The sequence below is a fragment of the Stegodyphus dumicola genome, chromosome X2, assembly GCF_044657685.1.
Source record: "Stegodyphus dumicola isolate Sdum_Otavi_A_Nest chromosome X2, ASM4465768v1".
Classification (NCBI taxonomy): Eukaryota; Metazoa; Arthropoda; class Arachnida; order Araneae; family Eresidae; genus Stegodyphus; species Stegodyphus dumicola.
This window is the reverse complement of record NC_140781.1, coordinates 24803460-24824194: the sequence shown is the minus strand read 5'-3', so window position 1 is coordinate 24824194 and position 20735 is coordinate 24803460. Positions and strand designations below refer to the sequence as shown.

At 32.6% G+C, this 20735-nt stretch overlaps 1 protein-coding gene across 1 annotated transcript in view; it reads left to right on the top strand.

Moving 5' to 3' along the window:
* The window catches only part of LOC118185053 (uncharacterized), an 88051-nt gene that overhangs the window by 18251 nt on the left and 49065 nt on the right, over positions 1–20735 (top strand). The window lies entirely within an intron of this gene.

The window sequence follows — 20735 nt, the reverse complement described above, 5'->3', positions numbered from 1 at the left end:
ACCGCTAAGCTGCTGCGATGTGCTAGAAGGATGAAGTCAAAATGACATAAATAATTCCAACCGCAATGGCATACGTAATGATATAAGCAATGAAAATGACATAAGTGATTCCAATGCAAGTTACAGCATTCTCCTGCATTTCGATCAGAAGTTCAGTAACTTTAGAGTATTTCTCCCACCAAAATAATATATATAATAAATATTTCCTGCTATGTAAATTTAAAATAATTAAATTTGTTGTTAACATATTTTTCTATTTCTGAAGTTTCTCTCTCAAGAGCTAAGCATTTCTGAGTCGAAATTATGTTGTTTCTGAATGCTAGATCCAATTAAATACAAACGGCTCTATTTTGATTTCGGTCTAACTCTAAATAGTTGTTCAACTTGTGCGATGAAAGAGCCGTTGTACCATATACAAGATTAATGATGATAATTTCTGCAATAATTTGGAGCTTAAAATCCCATAACCATAAAAGCGATTTCAGAAATGGAGCATTAATTGATATCTAAGTAACGACTTACTCATAAGAGCTAATTTCTAACATCAAGTTATATCATAAATTACCTCGAAACATCTAAACGGCATATATATTAAGAATCATCGAAGTCCACCAATAAGACATGGTATCACAGATTCCAAACTAGAAGATGAATGATAGCACCGCTTATGGCAAGGACAAAACGAGTCGAAAGAAATCGTTAACGTGGACGGAATACATAATTCTAGACACAGATTTAGCAAGACAGAAGAGTGTCATCAAATTATTCCCTCCCACAAATGGGCGGGAGCTAAGGTTATTTATTCTTCATTCAGCTGATTAGCGAAAGTCTTTGACCATCATTCAAACCACGTTTTCTAAAAGCAGTTCACTTTCAAAAGCTCGTTTCCTGAATCACATTTTGGAAGAAAAATATTATTTCGAAGCCTACATATAAAAACATTTTACAGAACCACATTTTGAATCGTCTATTTCTAGACAACTAATTCTTTTTATTTTTTTGGTTTTACACGGATATTCAATAGCCAGAAAAAAGAGTGGTTTTAGATATTTTTAAATATAATTTTAAGTTGCTTTTGTCATAAACATTTGCTGAATTGACGAGCATAACAATTACGGATAAATTTCAAAATATTTATAAAAATTTAGTTCGTTTTTAAGAAATAAAAGAAGATATGTATATCTTTGCGAAAATCATAATTATAAATCAAAGACCTTCTTTTTTCAAGAAATGGACGAAGATATGCCTACATGTGTAGTTATTTAAGTTAAAATTTAATATTAAATATTTCAATTATATCATCAAATTTAGATGGCACATGTACCTTTTGTAATGTAATATATTCAAATAGTATTACATTTAAAAATCTTTCTAACATTCTCTTCTCTTCTAATAAGGGAAAAGAGAAATCTGAGTCCTATTTTATATGCAATTTTTTCCAATATAAAGTGTGTTTTATAAACATAGCAGTTATATCCTTTATGTAGTTGCGCACTAAATCATTTAGAAATAAATACTTTAATCATCAAGTAATTAAATCAGTTTTAAATTTTTTTGGCAATTTCTTTCTCAGCCGTTAGGTGCTGGTAACTGCTGTATAAGATGCATTGTGAATTTTAGCATTTCTTTTTAAACTTCGTTCGTTTACTTTATGGCATGTTATTTGATATAGATAATTTATTAAATAAAAATTTCTTCTGGTTGATAAATCTGCTTAAGCAGCTGTCTAACTTGCTTGAGACATGAAACTTCCTTACTAACATCCTTTTAACTGCATTAATTTTTATTTAATTTTTGATAAACTTGAGAGCTTAAAATCATGCTTATTGAAGTCATAAAAGTCAATTGGTTCATGATTACTATATTTAAACAATCACACGTAACGAAAGTAGTATGCGTGACATAAAATTCAACAAGAATTCCTTGCTCATAAAAAATTAAAAGAAGATAAAAATGCTGCATTTCTGCCGTGCGTAAATGCCTGTTGTACAACCTTCCCTCCCATTCATTTGTCAAAATTGAAACCTTCTCAAAGAATCCAATTAGCATAATAATAGCTATTACATTTCGTTTCGTACTTCGAATTAAATGATATTTAAGGTCTCGGTAGTTAATGACTTTGTGGTTTTGAACTCTTTGTCACGATATAACTACTCATAATTAACATTCACAAATGTGACTCGTATCCACTAAAAACGACAGAAAGCCGGTAGAATGTCTATGCAGATTTATTAAAACCGGCTAGGTAAATTTATGGGTTATATTTAATGGGCAATTTCAAGGAGGTCGATGCCCTTGTGATAGCTACACAAACACTTTATTAACTTTAACTCTGCTTAAGAGCCTGAGGTAGATCAGAAGTTTCGCGTAAACCAAGCAACTTTTCTAACATAATATCTTCCATGAACAAGTCTCGGAATGAGATCTTGCATGCTAATCAGATAATTAGACTGGGATCATCTCAATACTGACTTTTCGTCCATGCGGCTTCTTGTTGCAATAAGCACGGGCACTTAAACTATTCTTCAGCGAAAGTTGAATGCAATCATTTGCTGAACATTTTATGACGAAACTGTAGAAGATATCATCTCAGGAACTACTCGGAATTTGCATGCACACGAAATATTTTTCGCATGACTTGAGAAAGAAGTGATTATAGCAGTAGGTTGTCTTGGCATGATGACTCACTGAGCTTAAACCTTACTGACTTATCAATGCATTTCGTATGTTTTTAGGCCGTTAAACTGAGGAAGCGTGACGCAGCTCACTAGGGTTCCGTGTGGAATCCTAAAAATTTATGAGAGCATTTATAAGACCAGATCTTTTTGAAGACATTTTTATGCCCAGGAAAACAAATCGTTAAATTTTTTTAACGTCTGTTTTTTTAGCTTAATTCAAGATTGTCATTTATTAGATTGGAGTAATATATAGCAACTTACGCTGCTTTAGGCTATCATATGAAAATGGCAATGTCACCTTTATCCAGTGAAGGCCATTTGAGTGGTTCTTATTTAATTGACATCATATTATTGCTGCATTTAAAAATAATTTTAAATTACTTTCAATTCCAAATTCTTTTATAGGTATTTAAAATATCACTCACAGAAAAAATTTAAAAAGTATTGTTACAATTAAAAAATAATAGAATAAATATTAAAATTTTACAACATCAATAAATATTAAAATAAATATTTAAAATTTAAAATATCAAAATTTTACAATTAACTTGAATACGATGTTGACGTTTCAAATTTTTTAATATATAAAATAAAAATATGTATATATTTTTTCTATTGAATTCACAAAACCGGTTTCCATACCAATCAATTTCTGCGGGGAGGTAGAGAATGTAAAGAATTAAAAGATATTCTTTGCATTCATGCTGTTGAGGTGAAGCAGTTTTCACATCATATTCTAAGATCCCCGTTAAGGGCAGAGTATGGCTTTAGGTATTTCATTGTAACCAGTGCTTTAGCTTATTTTCTGCAGAAGTCAGTTTTCTTTAAAAACCTCAAGTTTTTCTTAGTTTTATACGGAGTAAACATACCATGCAGTAAAATGCGTAAGATTTGATTACTTTGCTAACACTTAGATCTAATTTTTATCTTAGTTTTCTTGCTCATATCCTTTTACTACTGAAATATGGAAATGACTTAAAAAAAAGATTACTGATTCTAGTTTTGTGTTAACTTGCAGCTCAATTAACTGTCTAAAAGTCTCAAATTGCTGAGACGTAAACTGATTGATTAGAATATCATGAAACCCAGCTAATTATGCTTCCAGTTTCTTTTAAGCTGTGTGCCTAATTACAAATAATTACACAAAATTATTCATGCTACCAAAACTAGGAGTTGCAGGATTGATCTGCGACATTCATGAATATGCTAAACCCAGACTGTAGTCAAAATAAGTTTGGTTGCTTTAGATTTATTTACTTACTTAGAGTTATGGTTTAGATTATATTTCAATTGCGAAGTGAAAATTCTAATCATAACATAGGTAAGAAGTAATTAAGAAACGTAGTTTTTCAAAGTTTGTGCGGGCATTAACTATGCTATAGTTAAAGTCTTTAAATCATTCTAGCAGTTCTATTTCTAGGACTGCACGATGACTTCTTTGACCATTGCGATCAGTAGACCGCCTCCAGTCTCATATTTGATCTATTTAACACAAGTTTTATAATGTTATCCTAGATTGTAGTAGATTTAATACTTTTCCACATATTTTTTCTTGATGTCTTCGATCTGTTCAGAATCAGTTCTTGTGTAGTCTAATATGTTACTTTGCTTCTTTTCTTCGTTATTTTCCTGTTAAGTCTCCCTTGACACTGTCAGGGATTTCTCGAAGGCTAACTGACTGCCATGCTTCTAGTCTCGTATTTGAATCCCGGTTAAGGCGTAGGCGTTTGTAATAATATTGTCTTTATGAAACAATTGGACATCAAATCCATCAAACTGAAAATTTTGTTTAGAAATCAGTAGTAGCAAAAAATGTGTATGCGACGGTCAGATATCTCTTAGCTACTGCTTATAAAATGGGAAATGTATTTTAACCAGATAGCTTTGTATATTTTGACTTAATAATCCATTCTTCCCAAAGAAAAAGCTCGTTTATTAGAATTTCTGTTCCACTTACGTACTTCATTCATCCTTTCCAACTGTTAGTTTCTCCATTAAGTCTGCCCTATCAGCAATGCATAATTTTCACAGTATGTTTACAATGGACAGCCGGTATAGAGGTTACTGACCCTGATTGCCGTAGCGATGGGCCCGGCTTCGAATCCTGGAGAAGGCATGGTTGTAACTGTTGCCTTCATAGAAGGCAGCGGTGGCCACCTGCTAGGTGCTTCCATAATGAAACGGCCACCACTTCCTGCCCTTGTAGTGGCGCAAGGCTAACGGCTATTAAATGAAGCCGCCCATTAAAAAAAGTATTTCATCTCTTACAGCATTGGTAACACTTACTAATTTGCTAAGGAAGAATATCTTATAGTTTCCACAAAAGTTTGATTTCTGATAACATGGTATTTAGCAAAAACATCGTTGTCTTATCACAGAAACACACTGAAAAGATTTAATCTTGCAGATTCCGTAGGGCTCACATTGCAAGATTATGTGTACTTATATATGGGAAAGAACCATATTTAAAGTACCCTAAGGACGAGAAAAACCTATAAATAAAAATTCAGTAATAATTTGAAGAGTGATTTGACTAAGCCGTAGAAATATGTAAATTTTGTCTAGTCAGAGATAAGGCAAGCATTATACACGACTTTGAGAACTTGGCTGACAACTGTTGTTATAACCCTACATTGTAAAAATATTTTAGCCATAAGCTCGGTCTTTATCGAACAATACCAAATACATGTTACGAATGAGTGATTCTCTTAATCTGAGCTAATGATAACAGATATTATTAAGAAATTTACCAATCAGTATACTGCTTCTATTCAAAGATTGTAAACTTCTTTCAACAGAGCTCACAACTGGCTCTTTCTCGTTTTCTAACTCCGTACTGTTTAATAAGTTTTCTTCGTTTTAAAATATAAGAATAATTAATACGGATAGTTTTCGCACTTCTTATAAACTATCTAGCACTTACTGGAGGTCCTAAGACAACAGGAATCAGTGTAATATTCATACAATTTCAGAAACGATTATTCGAGGTGTTAAGACAACAAGAATCAGCATAATATTCATGAACTTGTAGAAGAATTATTGGAGTTGCTAAGGCAATAAGAAACAGAGTAATATTCATAAATTTGTAGAATGATTATTAGAGGTTCTAAGGCAATAAGAAGTATCATAGTATTCCTGAATATGCAGCAACGATTATTGGAGGTGGTAAGATAATTACAATCAGAATAATAATGAAAAATTTGCAGAAGCCACTATTGGAGGCGCTAAGACAAGAAGAATAAGCGTAATATTTATAAATTTTCAGAAACAGTTATGGCGGTGCTAAAGCAGAAAGGATAAGAGTAAAATTCATAAATTTGCAGTTGCAATAACGGTTGTTTGAGGTGTTAAAGCAGCAAGAATCGTTGTAATATTCATAAATATGCAGTCTTGGCATCTCTAATAATCCTTATTATGTGTGCTATTTTAATTCAAATGTTTAAAATTTCCGAAAACGTTTTCTGCCTAAAACTACAACCTGCTCATAGGCTCTTTAAAATAACACAAAAGTTGTCTTAGTGGAATAATTGAAATAAATCTAAAGTTTTGCAGCCTAAAAAGTCGTTCATTATATTATGCCGTTCAGATATCCTATTGAACTTCTTGCATGTATAGAAAGACCGAAACGTTTAACTTCCTTTTGCTATATAACAATACCTATTACTTTTAAAATATATAATTTACATGTAGTAGCCTCCTTTGCTATCAATAGAATAAAATAACTCTAAACGTAAATTTGCAAAAGAAAGCGTAGCATGGTTTGAAATTTAAAGCCCGACCTTTAAATTCCCAGCTGCGTATTTGGAAATACCGGTCGAAATGGCTAAAGATCCGTTAGTTAAGATTTGCCTTTCTTAACATCATTACCTATAACAAAAATTATTATATAGGGAGAGTAAACGGTATACGCATAAGTAACGCTATGAAAAAACGTACAAAACCTATATCATAAATAAGTAGTACTAAGTGTCCTTTTTGCTATTATTATTATTATTTTCTTTTCATCTCTTTTAAACTATCTTATCCCGTTACTAATTGCGACTCACCGAACGTACTCACGTAAAGGACTAATAAAATGATATTCTTTATGCCATTTTATCTTCTTTCTTACATCTTTATTAAGAATACTCAACTGCGATAAAAATTAAATGACTCAACAAACACAGAACTTGAAGATTATCCAACCCTCATAAATCAATTTTAATGCAGGTTTTAATGCTATTGTTTTGGTTGCGAAAAATTCTTTAAAGAATATGAAAATACCACAAACATTTTTAGCTCTACAACACGTTGGAAAACTGGCCTTGAGTAACATAGTCCATTTAAAGCTAATACAAGAAGTGGTATGGTCACAATCTTTACGGTACGCATTTATCTCCTTTAAACACTCACGCAGACTATAGTTCATCTAGAATTTTCTCCTTACTTCTGAACACTTAAAGGCACTACATTAAAACTGCTTAGGATTTCCGTAAGTGTGGTCTTCACAGTAAAAATATAAGTTGAGAGGTTCGTTTTTTTCCTAACTTTATTCAAAATCTTTTGTAAATGGATTAAAAAAATCTTAAATTTATATATATATATATAAGAGCATTTTCTTGATTACTTTTTACACTCATTTTATGTAAATACAATACTACGTAAAATATAAATTAAGAGTAATCACTTTATTTTTCCAGTATATTTATTACGGCTGAAAAGTGTTCAGTAGTTCTACAGACTTCTTTATAAATCTCCGTTTCGAATAAAAACTCTAAAAGTTGATTTCCTAATAATCTAAAGATCAACCCAAATTTGTTTCCATTTCAATAGTTTTAACATATTCGCAAAATATATAACTGTTGACATAAAAACAAACAAAATATTGGAAAAAATATATCGTAGCTGAGAAATTAGCGTCTGCTCCTTTGCTTCGCGTTACAGATTCGTACTCTGAATCGCTAAAACGAAATCAGAAATGGAATGCAATGTGCATACCTCGGGTGCGCATTTAGCTTCGACTTAAAACTTCTTTTTAAATTTTCATTTAAGTTTTTATTGCGACACATTTATTTTAACTTTTAGTGGTTACTTTTGTCTCTATTTCTCTTTCGACTTTGTTTAGCATTTTTGGTGCTCCAGTGATAAACAAAATTAATTATCTCATAAAATGTAGATCATCTGTAACAACTGAATTTATTCAGTCTTAGGTATACGGAACCCAAATAAAAATCACGTTGTGTTTTAAAAAAACAACTTTGTATTCTTTTAGTTAAACGAAATTTTAAAATTTGTTGTTTTAGTGCAATTTATTGTTTAAACAATTCAGCTTTACCCTTATTTTAATCAAGTGTTACTTTCTTTACTAACGGTTTTAGTTTTCTTCCTTCCAAAAGTAATTAATATTTGTAAGTTTACCGTGCTGAATCTGGATTTTAAATCTCGATTTAAAAATGTTTAATATAATGATTTTAGTTGTTTTATAACAATTTTTAAGATATCAGCCTTTTTTCCATTAAAACAGCAACTTGCATTTTTAACTGAAGATTCCATCTCCTCCTTAACCACCCCCATTTTATTATTTTATTTGTATATTTTATGCATTAGTTCTTCCATTGCTTCTAAACATTATATTCGTTTATTGAAAGACTGTTGTTTGTCTTTTTATTGCTGTTTACATTATTTTCTAGTTATAGCATATATAAGTGAACAGTGTATGTACAAGATATCCTGAGAATGAATTTTATCAAAATTAAGCACGTGGGTTCATTTTTACATATTACATATTACATAAATGTACGTTATAGCTTCCTTATTTGTTAGACAGTTAGTTTTATTTGCATGTTAAGAGAACTCATTTTAGAGCTTTTTCATTCTCTTTTTTCACTATCTGCTTTTAACTTAGTCTGCAGTTTCTATAAATATTTGTATTCTGATATATCCTCATTTACTTTTTCTTTTACCTTGGAGGTATATTTGTCCCTTATTTTTAGCATTTCTTTCCGTGTTGGTATTTTTAAACTGTGTTCAGTTATTGAATAATTTAATTTAATTTATTTTTAGTTAAACGCGCAAGTCGCTCAGAATACTTTTTCCGAATATTTTATGAAATCACTGTAATAAAACCACTGAAAAAAATCCTCCACTCTTTTGAGATACAAAGCCCGCTAATGGCAGAGTGGTTAAGACTGTTGAACATTGGTGGATAAACCCAGATTCAAATTCTGGCAAACGGACTAGCTGCATAATAATTTTAGTGATTTTTTTTCAATGTGTAACGTTAATGTGTGCTAATTTTCCTTTGAAAGTTCTCCAGGAAATCATCCTTTCTTTCCTTGTGTCCTATATTTCCGCTCATTTACAACGCAATCAGTTTGAAAATTCTTACTGCATTCCCTTCAGAAATAAGCAAGCAAATCTAATGGTCCCACCAGAGGACGAGTGGTTAAGACCGCTGAACAGCAGTAGTTCGACACAAGGTCTAACCTAGGCCAAACGGGCTGGCTGTATGGTCAGTTTTTGTGGCTTTACCCATATTCAATATGAATGTCAGCCAGATTTCCTTAGAACGTCCTCCAAGAAGACTGCAAGATTGATGGTGTAAGTGCAAGACACTAAAGTCAAAGCCGAAAGGTTGGATCCAAAGGGCTGGATCGCGTTACTCCTTTTTAAAATTTTAATTTTAAATTTGAATATTTTACTTCAGATGTGAGTTGATTTTTTTCATTTTAGCTTTCTTTTGCATTTTTTTGATAATTTATTATTTCCTTTCGTTTTTGTGTTGCTTTAATTTTAATATATTAACTAGTTATGTTATACATCTGTTTTTACAAAGGTAAATTATTTTAAGGAACTTTTCTTTTTATATTCTCTTTCTTTTTTTTCCCGAAGAAATATTTGTATTAAATGCGTTTCTCTAAAATCGGATTTTTTAAAAACTTTGAGTTTTTGTAAATTTTTTAATCTTTTAATCTGAAATATGTTTTTAACAAAGTAACGCTGGAAAATTTTTTAACAATGGATTTAACGAATTTGTCTTTAGAAGGAGGGTGAATGTTTTAAAGCGGTGCTTTACAACTGAGACTAAAATCTGCATTTTTTGTTCAGTTCATGCCAAATAGCTAAAATGTAGACTATGTGATAAGAGTTCAGAGATGCTTAAATTCCACAGTGGATTTTATGACACGAATTTCAAAATGCGTAGCGGAGCCGTAGAAAGTAGTAATGAAAGGCTATCTTTGAATTCCTGGATAAAACGATCTTTTCGTGTTCATTCAGCGAATTTTTCTTTCCCTTAGTTAAATTTTTTATTTACTATTTTATATTATTATGTTTTCTTTCTTATTTTACTTTCCAATTTTTTCTTTCCCTATTGCACTGGTTTTTGATTTTTGTCAGTTTGTCGTCGTTTATTCGTAAAAAAAAACAGGTCAAAATATTTTATCTTCCTCTCAAATACAACATAATAAGCATAAACAAGTTGACATATTCCATTTACTTACAGATGGTACCAAACAAAAATAAACGTTTGTAAAATGGTGCCACTTTAAAATTAAATGATTAGCTATATGCTGAATGAAGTTGCATTCTAATATAAGATTAATATTACGAGGCGGCTTTTGATTACATGCATACCACATTTAATATAACCATAATCATCCAAAATATATCGAATTTACGAAAGTGTTAATGCATGAAAATATGGAGAAAATGTAATATATTTTACTATTTACTATCTCTGAATTTTAAAATATTATCTTTTGTAGATAACATTATTGGATAGAATAGAGTTAATGAAGGTTTAAGGTTCCCCACTTACTAAGAGAAAGAAAGGATTTCTTGACCAACCGAGAAGATATCGTAGTTAGCAATGCCTGTTGTCCTTTACGGTGGGATAGGGTTCAAATCTCGGAGAAAACACGGATATCTGTACCTGCATAACGTTTTCGTTACAGTGGTTAGCAATATTGGTTACCATATCGTTTAGCTCATTCTTCGAATCGTGGAGAAGGTGTAGATGTTTGTAAAGGTATAATATCGATGTGTCATGGATTCACTTAAAATACTGTTAGTGGAAAGTCCTCTCATCCGGTTTGGTGGTGGTGAAAGACGGACTGGAGAACCTCGGATCCGTCTTCCCGTGTATTCTCCACCAGCACTGAGGCGGAATTGCACTGTTAGTGCCCTAAGTAGCATGGTGAAATTCTGGTGCTCCGCACACTTTTACATGTACCTGCATAAAGGTTTCATATCATGCGGGAACGTAAAATACGTTTAACCAAAGTCTTCTGAAAAGGTTGTTGGTAGCCAAAGAAACGTACGAGCTCCTCCGATTCCATTCCTGATTCTGGATCGAAACTGAAACGGAGCGGTCAAGTTATTCTGCCATCATACGTAACCAAGATCATTGCCAATCTCAAGGCCACTCATACAGAGATAAAGAGCAATAAAAAAAGGAAATTCGAGTTTCGTTTAATTGAGACTGATAGCTCCTGAATTTGTTTTTCGATTAACGTACATTCTATTTTCTCTAAATTTTATCATTTTTCAGCTAAAACACAAAATAAAGCATTTAAATTCTGCCATGTGCTCAGTGCTACATCAAGTTCATAAAAAGTTTTCTCCCCCCGTAGAGTGTTGTCATTGCTCGCTTTTAAATCGTCGAGATTGTTACTCAAAAATTCGTTAAAGTTTTACAAAATATGAAATCGATAATAAAACAAATTCCAAATTTCAAATCTGGGCTTTCACATGCCCGTATTCGCAGTAGGATTACGTCATTCAAAATTCGATGGCTCTAGGTACCGTTGTTTTATCACAATGCGAGAAATATGCATAAATTTATGCAGATTTTTCATTATTTATTCATTCATATTTCATTTCTTCAAATATAATGCAGGACTCTAACATTTGGTGGCAACAGTTTAAAAAGTGAAACGGACATTTATAGTGAACCAACGCAAAATCGCAAAACGAAAACAATAGTCCTTCATTGACAAAGCCCCTTTGGAGCGGAGAATATGTAACATTACAACATTTAGAAAGAGAATTTCCGCTTAAAATTATGGTAATTATTTAGTACTAGATAAATATATATCATTTTGTCAACAGTTCAGCAACAGAAAAATAAAATAAAAAAATATGTCTGTTAAGAATTCAAATATTTATGAAAAAGCACATCAATTTATTTTGTTAAATCGAAGCGTTTCGCAAAATATTTGTAATTCTAACAAACATTAACTGAGTCATGAAAATTATGTTTACTTTAAAAAGTTAAAAAAAAACCAAGAGCGGAGTATTATATCAATGTATAAACCATAACGAGTTTCTGAATTTATAGATAGCAAAAACCTGTTTGTTGAGCGTACATATTTTTGTTAATTACGCGCACCAGTGTCTTATATTGTAAGGGAAAAGATTGATACCCTTCATAGGAATTCGATACGATCAGACATCGAGCATAAAATATCATATGACGCAGAACTTTTATCAGAAAATTAATGAACCTTACGTAAAACAAAATAAATGATAGACTTGTAACGAGGCCTAAGTATCTTCTTGATGCAGTACTTAAGAAGGATGTGGGGTTTTCCCGCAAATGTCTGGCAGCGCTCCGATTTCATGTGCCATGGAGAAATGGACGGCAAAGTTAACAATTTATACACAACCATCAACCTGCCAAGTTTATGGGACTAACACCGCTTTTGCATAGTTTATATTGCTTACATTTTATTTTAAAATGTTGTTATTGTTGTTGCATTGTGACTTATTTCTCTTGTGTAATGTCAGAACAAAGTCGACGAAATTCATTGCGGCAAGGAGGCAAAATTGCGCCTGTCGTTGGGAAGAGCCTTGAGCACCATACAGGTGACAGTACGAATTTGGTCAGCTCCGCACCCAGTTTTCAAGGATAGCGCCCCGGGGGGGGGCTTTTCCCTACCACCAACCTCTCGAGAGGACTTTTGACTTGCCACGTACTTAGAGTGCCTCAATGCCGCGCAGACACTATACATTTACAAAAGAACCATACCTTTTTCCGGGATTCGAACCCGGGCCCTTTGGTGCTGCAGTAACAGTCATTAACCACTACGCGGTTGGGCGGATTATTTGAAAATTAAAATGCGCATTTGTTTTAAACTTTATAAAGTTAGCTAATGAATTTTATAAAATTAGCTTTATATATAAGCTAATGAAATTACAAAAATACAGCAAAAGGTAATCAGTGCATTACAATTATATAAGATTTGCAAAATAACAACGTATTTTTAGTTATTATTATTTAAGTGCTCTGACCTAAGGCACTACACGGAAGAGTGGGGTACCTTCGTGGAGGATTTTCTGGGAGAAACTAGCTCGTGTTAATGCGGTACACATAAGAAAAGCCACGAAAGTGCCCATGCAGCCAGCCCGATCGCGGGATTCGAACTTCGGAGTGAACTACCGGTGCTCAGGGTTTTTACCGCTCTGCCGCTGGTGAGTCCCTATTTTTAAGTTAGAAAACAAAATTAAATCAGTAAGTAGTAAAAGATTAAAATTTCTTGCCATGTTTTGTGTTATCCTTGTCATATGCAAGAGCTTTATTCAAAAAGAACATTAATCATATACTATTGTAATACGTTGGACAAGATTAAACTTAATAAAGTTAATAATGTTCACAAAATTTTGTGACCACATAAAGGAGGAAAAAATGGTCACACAAACGAATAAAAAAGTCAAAAACCAATGGCAAGTTTGATTTATTTAATTACAGCAAAGCACGCCAGTACTAGCTGCCTGAGGGGAGGGATGCCTTCATAAAGGAATTCCTAAGGCAAATTGAATACTGCGAAAACTTCCGTACAGACAACCCCTCCGCCTTCAATCAAAGGTAGGACGAACGACCAGTGTTTAGCGACCTTACAGTTCGGCCGCTGTCAGACCGGTTAAAAAAAATGAAGAATGAGCGAACAATGCTACATTTGCTTGCCCGGTGAAAATACCGTAACGTTTGTCACGGAAAGGGTTTGTCAGTCAAAGGGGTGTTCGTCACGTTTGTCAGTCAGAGGGTAAAAATTTAAAATTCCCAAAGATTAAAATTTTCTGTTAGTGGTCTCTTATTCTATTATGACATAACTATTGAAATAAAGAAGGAATCATTTTAACATTTGAAAAAGAAAAGAGTTCATATTCCTTGCGTTCTTTTAATGCTGTTAACGGTTCAAAATTTTACTTTACAAAGATGTTAAGCAATAAGTATACTTCTTTATTTCTGCTGACAAATAGGGTAAGATTGCTATCGATAGAGCGGCTCCTTCGTTGAGCCATGTCTATTATTTTGCGGTTATTGGCAGTAGGCGGTATGTGTTGACTGTTTAGTGTACTAAATGAAGCTTGAAAACCGCCGTCTTGACTGTTATCAATGTAAATAAAATAAGGATATCAGTAAGAACCTAATAGTGTTTTAGTTGTTACTGATAATATTTAACACTGTGTTAAGTCAGCGTTATTTGGCTACATTAACAATGGTTGTTTACTTTGTTATAACCGAAGTAACGAACGAAGTACATACCGACCGCTAGTTGCTTTCAATGAGCCAGCCCGCGTTGCTATGAATGGGCTGGTGGCTAAACCATGGAAAACATATCGAGACTAATATTTTGCAACTTTTCTGAGCTGAAGAGCAAAATGTCATTGTATCTGATTTAGTAAAAGGTTATCAGGAATAATTAAATGTATTAATTAGATAACGATTTTAATTTTTTTGTTATAAATTTTATCAGTATGTTTCAATGTATTTTCAGTGATCTGTATTGGCTTGCATCCAGCATTTTATATTTACGAATCCTGCTCAAAATAGATTTTAACATTTTATTGACTTCTATTAAGATGATACTGTATTAAAACGAAAACCGCTACCGGCCCAATGAAGGCAACCGGTTTCCTTCATTGAGCCAGTAGCACTTATTTTTATTTTTCTAATATTGCTGAACATTTCATAATTGTAACGTATATTTTTAGATATGTATGATATGAAAAGTAATATTTACATTAACATGCTCAAAACTATAAAATTTAAGGATTTTTAAGGATAATTTTTTAAGTGGCTCATAGATAGCAACCTCACCCTACATTCTTGAAGACAAAATATACAGCATAATTGGCAATATCTGCGCTTTGTTCTTCATCAAGTACACTGGTGCCTCCTTTTACATCTTTAAACCAATATAGTTTAAGAAAGAAAGATGAGCGGCGATAATTACCAGAGCTGAAAGTTAGTGAAGAATGCTAAGATTCCAGTGAAAAGTTTGATAAAAATAACGAGTTTGGATTTGACGTGTTCCTCTTCTTTAATTCAGATTTCAGTTTTCAGATTTTCATATTATTGTTGAAATAATGCGTTATGCAAGTTTATGTGGCATTAAATTTAATAAAATTAAACCTGCTAAGAAAACAGAATTTGGTTGTATTGAATTTAGTGACCCTCTTTCATTAGGAGCGTAAAAAGATCAAAACATGCATAAACGAGAAATATAATGATTAAAAATTGAAAGAAAGATGCATACAAATCTAAAATTAGCAAATAAACACGTTTTTATCTCAATCCACTATAGCGAAGTAAATAAAGTAATAATACTTAACGAACTAATCAGATATTACTCCCAAGATGAAAACACGTCTGTGGCGCGAACAATACGAGTAGAGAGACACACATTGTGCGTTAAAAAAATTACGGTTTCAAACATTCTTAATCTTATATTCAACTTCGATTTGGCTTCAGTCTTTTCAATTAAGTTAAATTTAAATCTTTCATAATTTTTTAATAAAAGAATTATTTGATGAATAAATTAAAATCGCAGAAAAGACCTAAAATTTGAAGACTACGTGTTCCCAAGAATATGATATATTTTCACAATCAGTTTTCATTGTATCGTTTTGTTTACTAGTCGTATAGTTAGTTTTATTGTTATCTTGTTTTTAATCCTGTATTGCTAGTCTGAAGTGTTTGTGGTGATATATAATTTGTTCATTATATATATAAGCTTAAAATCAAAACGAAAATTTTGTTAATTTCTTATTTTAAATTCGTTTGCATTTCGCTTTCACTTGCACATTTTAGTCTTTTGATGCTCGATTGTGGTTCATTAAATTAAATAATATAAAATTTTTTTGGCAGGTTTACTTTTATATATTTACTATCTTTTGTCAACGACATCTTTATACGCGTTAACAAGGGACATTAATTGAAATTTTAATTGTATACTTTTCTGAGTTATTTTATATGTATAGATAGATACATAAAAGTCTTAGATCATTTTATGTCCTTGTAACATTTTATGTCTACAGCGTAAATTCCGTTTTATTTATGTGCCTTTTCTTTACTCCTATTCAAGAGCATAAAAACGCTAGAAAAAGTTATTTAATAATACAATATAAAGCAGGTAACTGCCCGCTAGAATGCACCCTGGCTGGATTTCCGCACCATCTTTACAATGAAATGACTGGGATCGGTGGGGATTTTTTATTTTCAGAGCGCTCGGCAGCAAGTCATAAAAAGAAAAAAAGGGGAAGGATAAAAAAGTGCTCCCAAAGCAATAAGTATCTGACCCGCGAGAAACAATAAAGCGAGACGGCAAAATAGAAAAATGTTAAATAAAAAATGAAGTCAAAGAACAGAGAAGTATTTCAAGGCCAAGGTGAAAGACCTTTAAGCAATAAAATCCATAATTTCTCTCCTTTGCTGGTGGCTTAAGTGGATGGATATTCTGCCTGAAAGACAGGATAGCTTTCTAGATGGTGGCGGTAAGGAGGGACATCAGCCCAACTGATCATTTTCTATAGCCCCCATCTCCATCCACACGCACCAGATTAATTGCGAACACAGTCATCAATAGGTATTTCATCACATTTTGTTTCCTTTGGTGTCGCTTTTGTTAAGTTTGACAGTTGATTTTCTTTGGATGTTCATTTTCAGGAATTCACAAATGATTTTATTATTCAAAAGATTACAAAAATCAGATTCTGAGACTTTATAGTCTCTCTTCTTTTCGAACAACTAAAGCTTTTAAAAAATTCTAATGTTGGTACTTAAAGTACCCTTTTGTTACGATAACTAAAAACGACTTTCGAGCACGCTATGCCAATTCTTTAAATTGGCTTACAACTTCAAACTGAATATTATTTGAGGCATTAATTGACATGTGCACTCAGACTTTTTTCTTACATGTTATCACGCATTTCAAATCACAAGAGTTCAAGAAATTGTTACAGAATCATTTCAAGCGAATATAACTGCAGGAATATAAACTTAAATTTCAGCAACTCAGTTTTACAATTGGTACCACAAAATTAACTAAACATTTTGAAGGAACTGGAGGAAAACTATTGAGCATTCAATTGGGAATTTGCTATAAATGAAGATGTAAAAATAATTACGGTGTATATTATGCTATTAAATTAATTTAAATTTCTCAAAAAACAGGCATGATTTTTTGCATCTTAGGCCATGAATTATTCCAAATCTAGTAATGAGCAAACACAATTTTTAGAGCGAAAGTTAGTGAATTTAATAAATCATGGACTGATAGTTTTCTTTTTAACATTCAAAATCTAGTTTTTAAATCGGAAATTTTCTTCTGTAGGAGTTAAAAGTATTAATTTTTAGAAGATTAAGAAAAAAGGTATTTTTAATTGTTTACTGAGCAATAACTAATTATTCTATCAGAGGGTTCATTGTTAATTTGCGCTATTTGTCGTCTTAGGTAGTCCGATGAGCCAGTTTCTGTAGCATCTAGTATGTTCAAGCGTGTTGTGTACTATGTTCTGAATTAATTTAACTCTAAATCAGAGAAACGTTTTCTTTTAGTCTACTTAAAAAATTACATAAGCATAGAAAATTAAAAAGGAATTATAATTAATTAGAAATTAAAAGTCCACATCAAAGGCGTACTTCTGATAAATGTACATGTTGTCATAGCTTAATAATGTAACTTATAAAGTTCTAATTAATTTACGTGTTTTTGGCTACTAGAACCTTAAGGAAGTGTTTAGCGACTATTTGCTGATCTCTTTACAACTATGAAATATAAGGGTTAAATCACTCAAGGATTAATCACAAAGAAGGGTTAAATAGCCTTTTCATTCACTCAAAGAAATGCTAACAGATTGCTCCTCTCTAGCTTACAGGAAAGCCTTCACTTGGGCTTTAACGTAAGATAGAAAATAAGAAACTAAACCAATTCTAACTAGCTAAACTTTAGCCGAAGCTGTACAGAGATAACTTAGCGAGTTGGCCCGTAATCAAACCTCACCGGCGAATACCAACAGGCACATTACGGCCGTATGTAGTAAGATAAGACTTAAAGCAACGACGTGGTCGGAAAGCAGAACATGCTGTACTGATAACTTCTTAGCTCTTCTACTGGAAAGATTGAACTTCCCGTTAAATTCTTGCTCTACTTCATAAAATGCGATATTCAAATCTCATTCTGGCAGGGAGTTGTAGGTGGAAAACAAGAATTTAAAGGGAAGAGTTTCAAAATTAAAAAATAACTATTGAAAATTAAAATAATCCTTAAAAACTAATTTTTAATTAATATTAAAGTGAAATATACCGATTGCATTACGAGCCATTTAATAGAAGTTTTAAAATAAGCTCATTGAGTTATGAGCTGTGCATTACTTGATTCCGGCAGAATCAGAGTTTGAAAAGATAAACAGATTAAATTCACTTTCTATAAAACAGTTCAGCAATTAACAAAATATTATTTAATTTAAAGATAAGAAATAATTTGTTTATACGGAAGACAAGATTCTTGAACAGTAAATGTAAAGTTGTGTTCTTATATTCCTTCTTCTAGTCATTCATCTTGCGTGTATATTTATCTATATTGAAACAAATGCCAGAGCGTAAAATTTTAAGACAATCATTTGTTTTATAAAATCTGAAGTTTCATATTCTGAATTATTCCTTTACTTTAAATGAGTGTAATGACACTCAATATACAGTATTATCCGTAATTCCATGAAATATTTCTAGAATTCATGACAAATAAGCTACGCAAGTGATACGAAATTTTACTATACTGAAATGTAGGCAAACTCATCATCTTAAACATATTTTATAAATGCTTAATGTGTCCATTTATCTTTACACGAAAGCCATCTATACGATAATGTCTTTCCAACATATTACTATCAACCAGAACCCCAACAGTGATGATGCAGTTGCGAAGAGCCTGAAGATCAGCAGAGAAAGGAATCGCAAAGACAGTATCCTTAACAAGCCCTCCCCCTCCTACACACAAAGAAATGCTACACCTCTCGACAGATAGCTGCGCTCAGAGGTAAATCCGTCATGGAATTTCACGTACGGCGCTGTAATTCAAAAAAGAAATGACAATTGACTGACTGAGAATCATATTGTTATCGTGGGACCTCCATTTGCCAAATAAAAACGGCAAAATGAGTTCAAAAGTTTCACTAAAAAAAAAAAAAAAAAAACTTGGAGAACAGCTTTTATTTAGCGGAGTATGAAATAAATCGTATAGCTTATTTGAAGTCTTTAAGCGTTTAAAAACAGAACTAGGAATAATTCTGAAAATACATTAGGACAAAAGCTTTTGCGGTTGATTTTTATTTAAAGACTATACCTTGTCATATCTGTCGTGCCAATCTAGATCCATTCTAATCACGATACTTCGATGTAACTTGGTATGCAGTCTATTTCAGATTACTGGGAAGAAATTTCAGCAGCAGAAGAAAACAATTTTGATTTTCCTTACCAGATAAAAATGGGGCTTTAGAAAGCAACAAACACAAGTTAAAAAGTGCAAATTTTATTTCTTTTACAACAGTATATAGTATGGTAGCCTTCTACATGAATGGAAGCATAAGAAAGAATGAAAATTTATAAAATCGATAGAAGGGTACAGCGCAAACATATCAGACTATTGAGGACAAACAACAATTTAGAAGATTTCACGAGGTACATCAGCGACCGCTCTATTACTCTTACTTTCCGCTCAGACGAATTTTGTACATTCTGTCGATAAACAGTTTCTTTCAGGACCCCGCACGGCCTGTAATCACATAGGTTCGAATCCGAAAAACGAGGAAGTTTCTTGAAATGCGTTTATACTCGAATTTTATTCAGTAGTGTGTTTTTTCTAATTTGCATAACATTTCTGTTGATGGCGAAAAGAGCAGAACTTTCTTCCGTTTTTGCAACTCTCTTCTTAGTGATCAATCTGCATACCAATCGACTTACATTAATTAGAATGGGTGGGTCAGAAAGGGCTCTGAATAGGAAGATGCTAAGTTAAAATGGCACGCCGAACAAGAGTTATGGGAGAAGTTGAACAACAAATTCTTGTTGTGTATATCTCCAATAATAGGCAGATATATAAAGTCACCCTCCCAAGTACGGGCCGAACCCGATGCTGCTTGACCTCGATAATCGAACGAGAACGAGTACTATTAGCATGGTATGGCCGTTAGTTTATGGTGTAACGGGGAGAATACTCAGCGCGTATTCGAGAGGTCCAGGTTCGAGTCCCGGGGGGGGGGCATTGCTCATTTTTCATGTCTCCTGCTTAAACAAAAAGACTACAGTGACGCCCGAACTAAAAAAGTAGTGGATGATGATTCTTCACCACCAGGATTTGGCGACTAGGTCCTCTCATTTCCAGTCGTCCTTTAAAAGAGGGAGTATATAAGGTATTCTCTCCTTCCTTTTAGCATGCCTTCGTGGTGTAGCGGTGAGCACACCCGACGCGTATTCGATAGGTTCGTGTTTCGAGTCCCGCAGAAGGCATGGCTCATTTTTCATGTTTCTCGCTTCAAAAAAAAAAAAAAAAAAAAAAAAAAAAAACTAATGACTTTACAAGTTATAACCACTTGTCAGCATGAAACTACATATTTACATTTGAAGAAAGAAAGAATATATGCAATTTATGCGATAAGCACGCTCTAGTATTTTGTCTATGGAAACTTATTATACGATCAAAAATATGCATATTCCCAGTTAGTAGTGCATTTAGAGCTATTGTTACAATTATTAAGATTTAAAAGATGTTTAATTAAGATTTAACATTTAGCTAA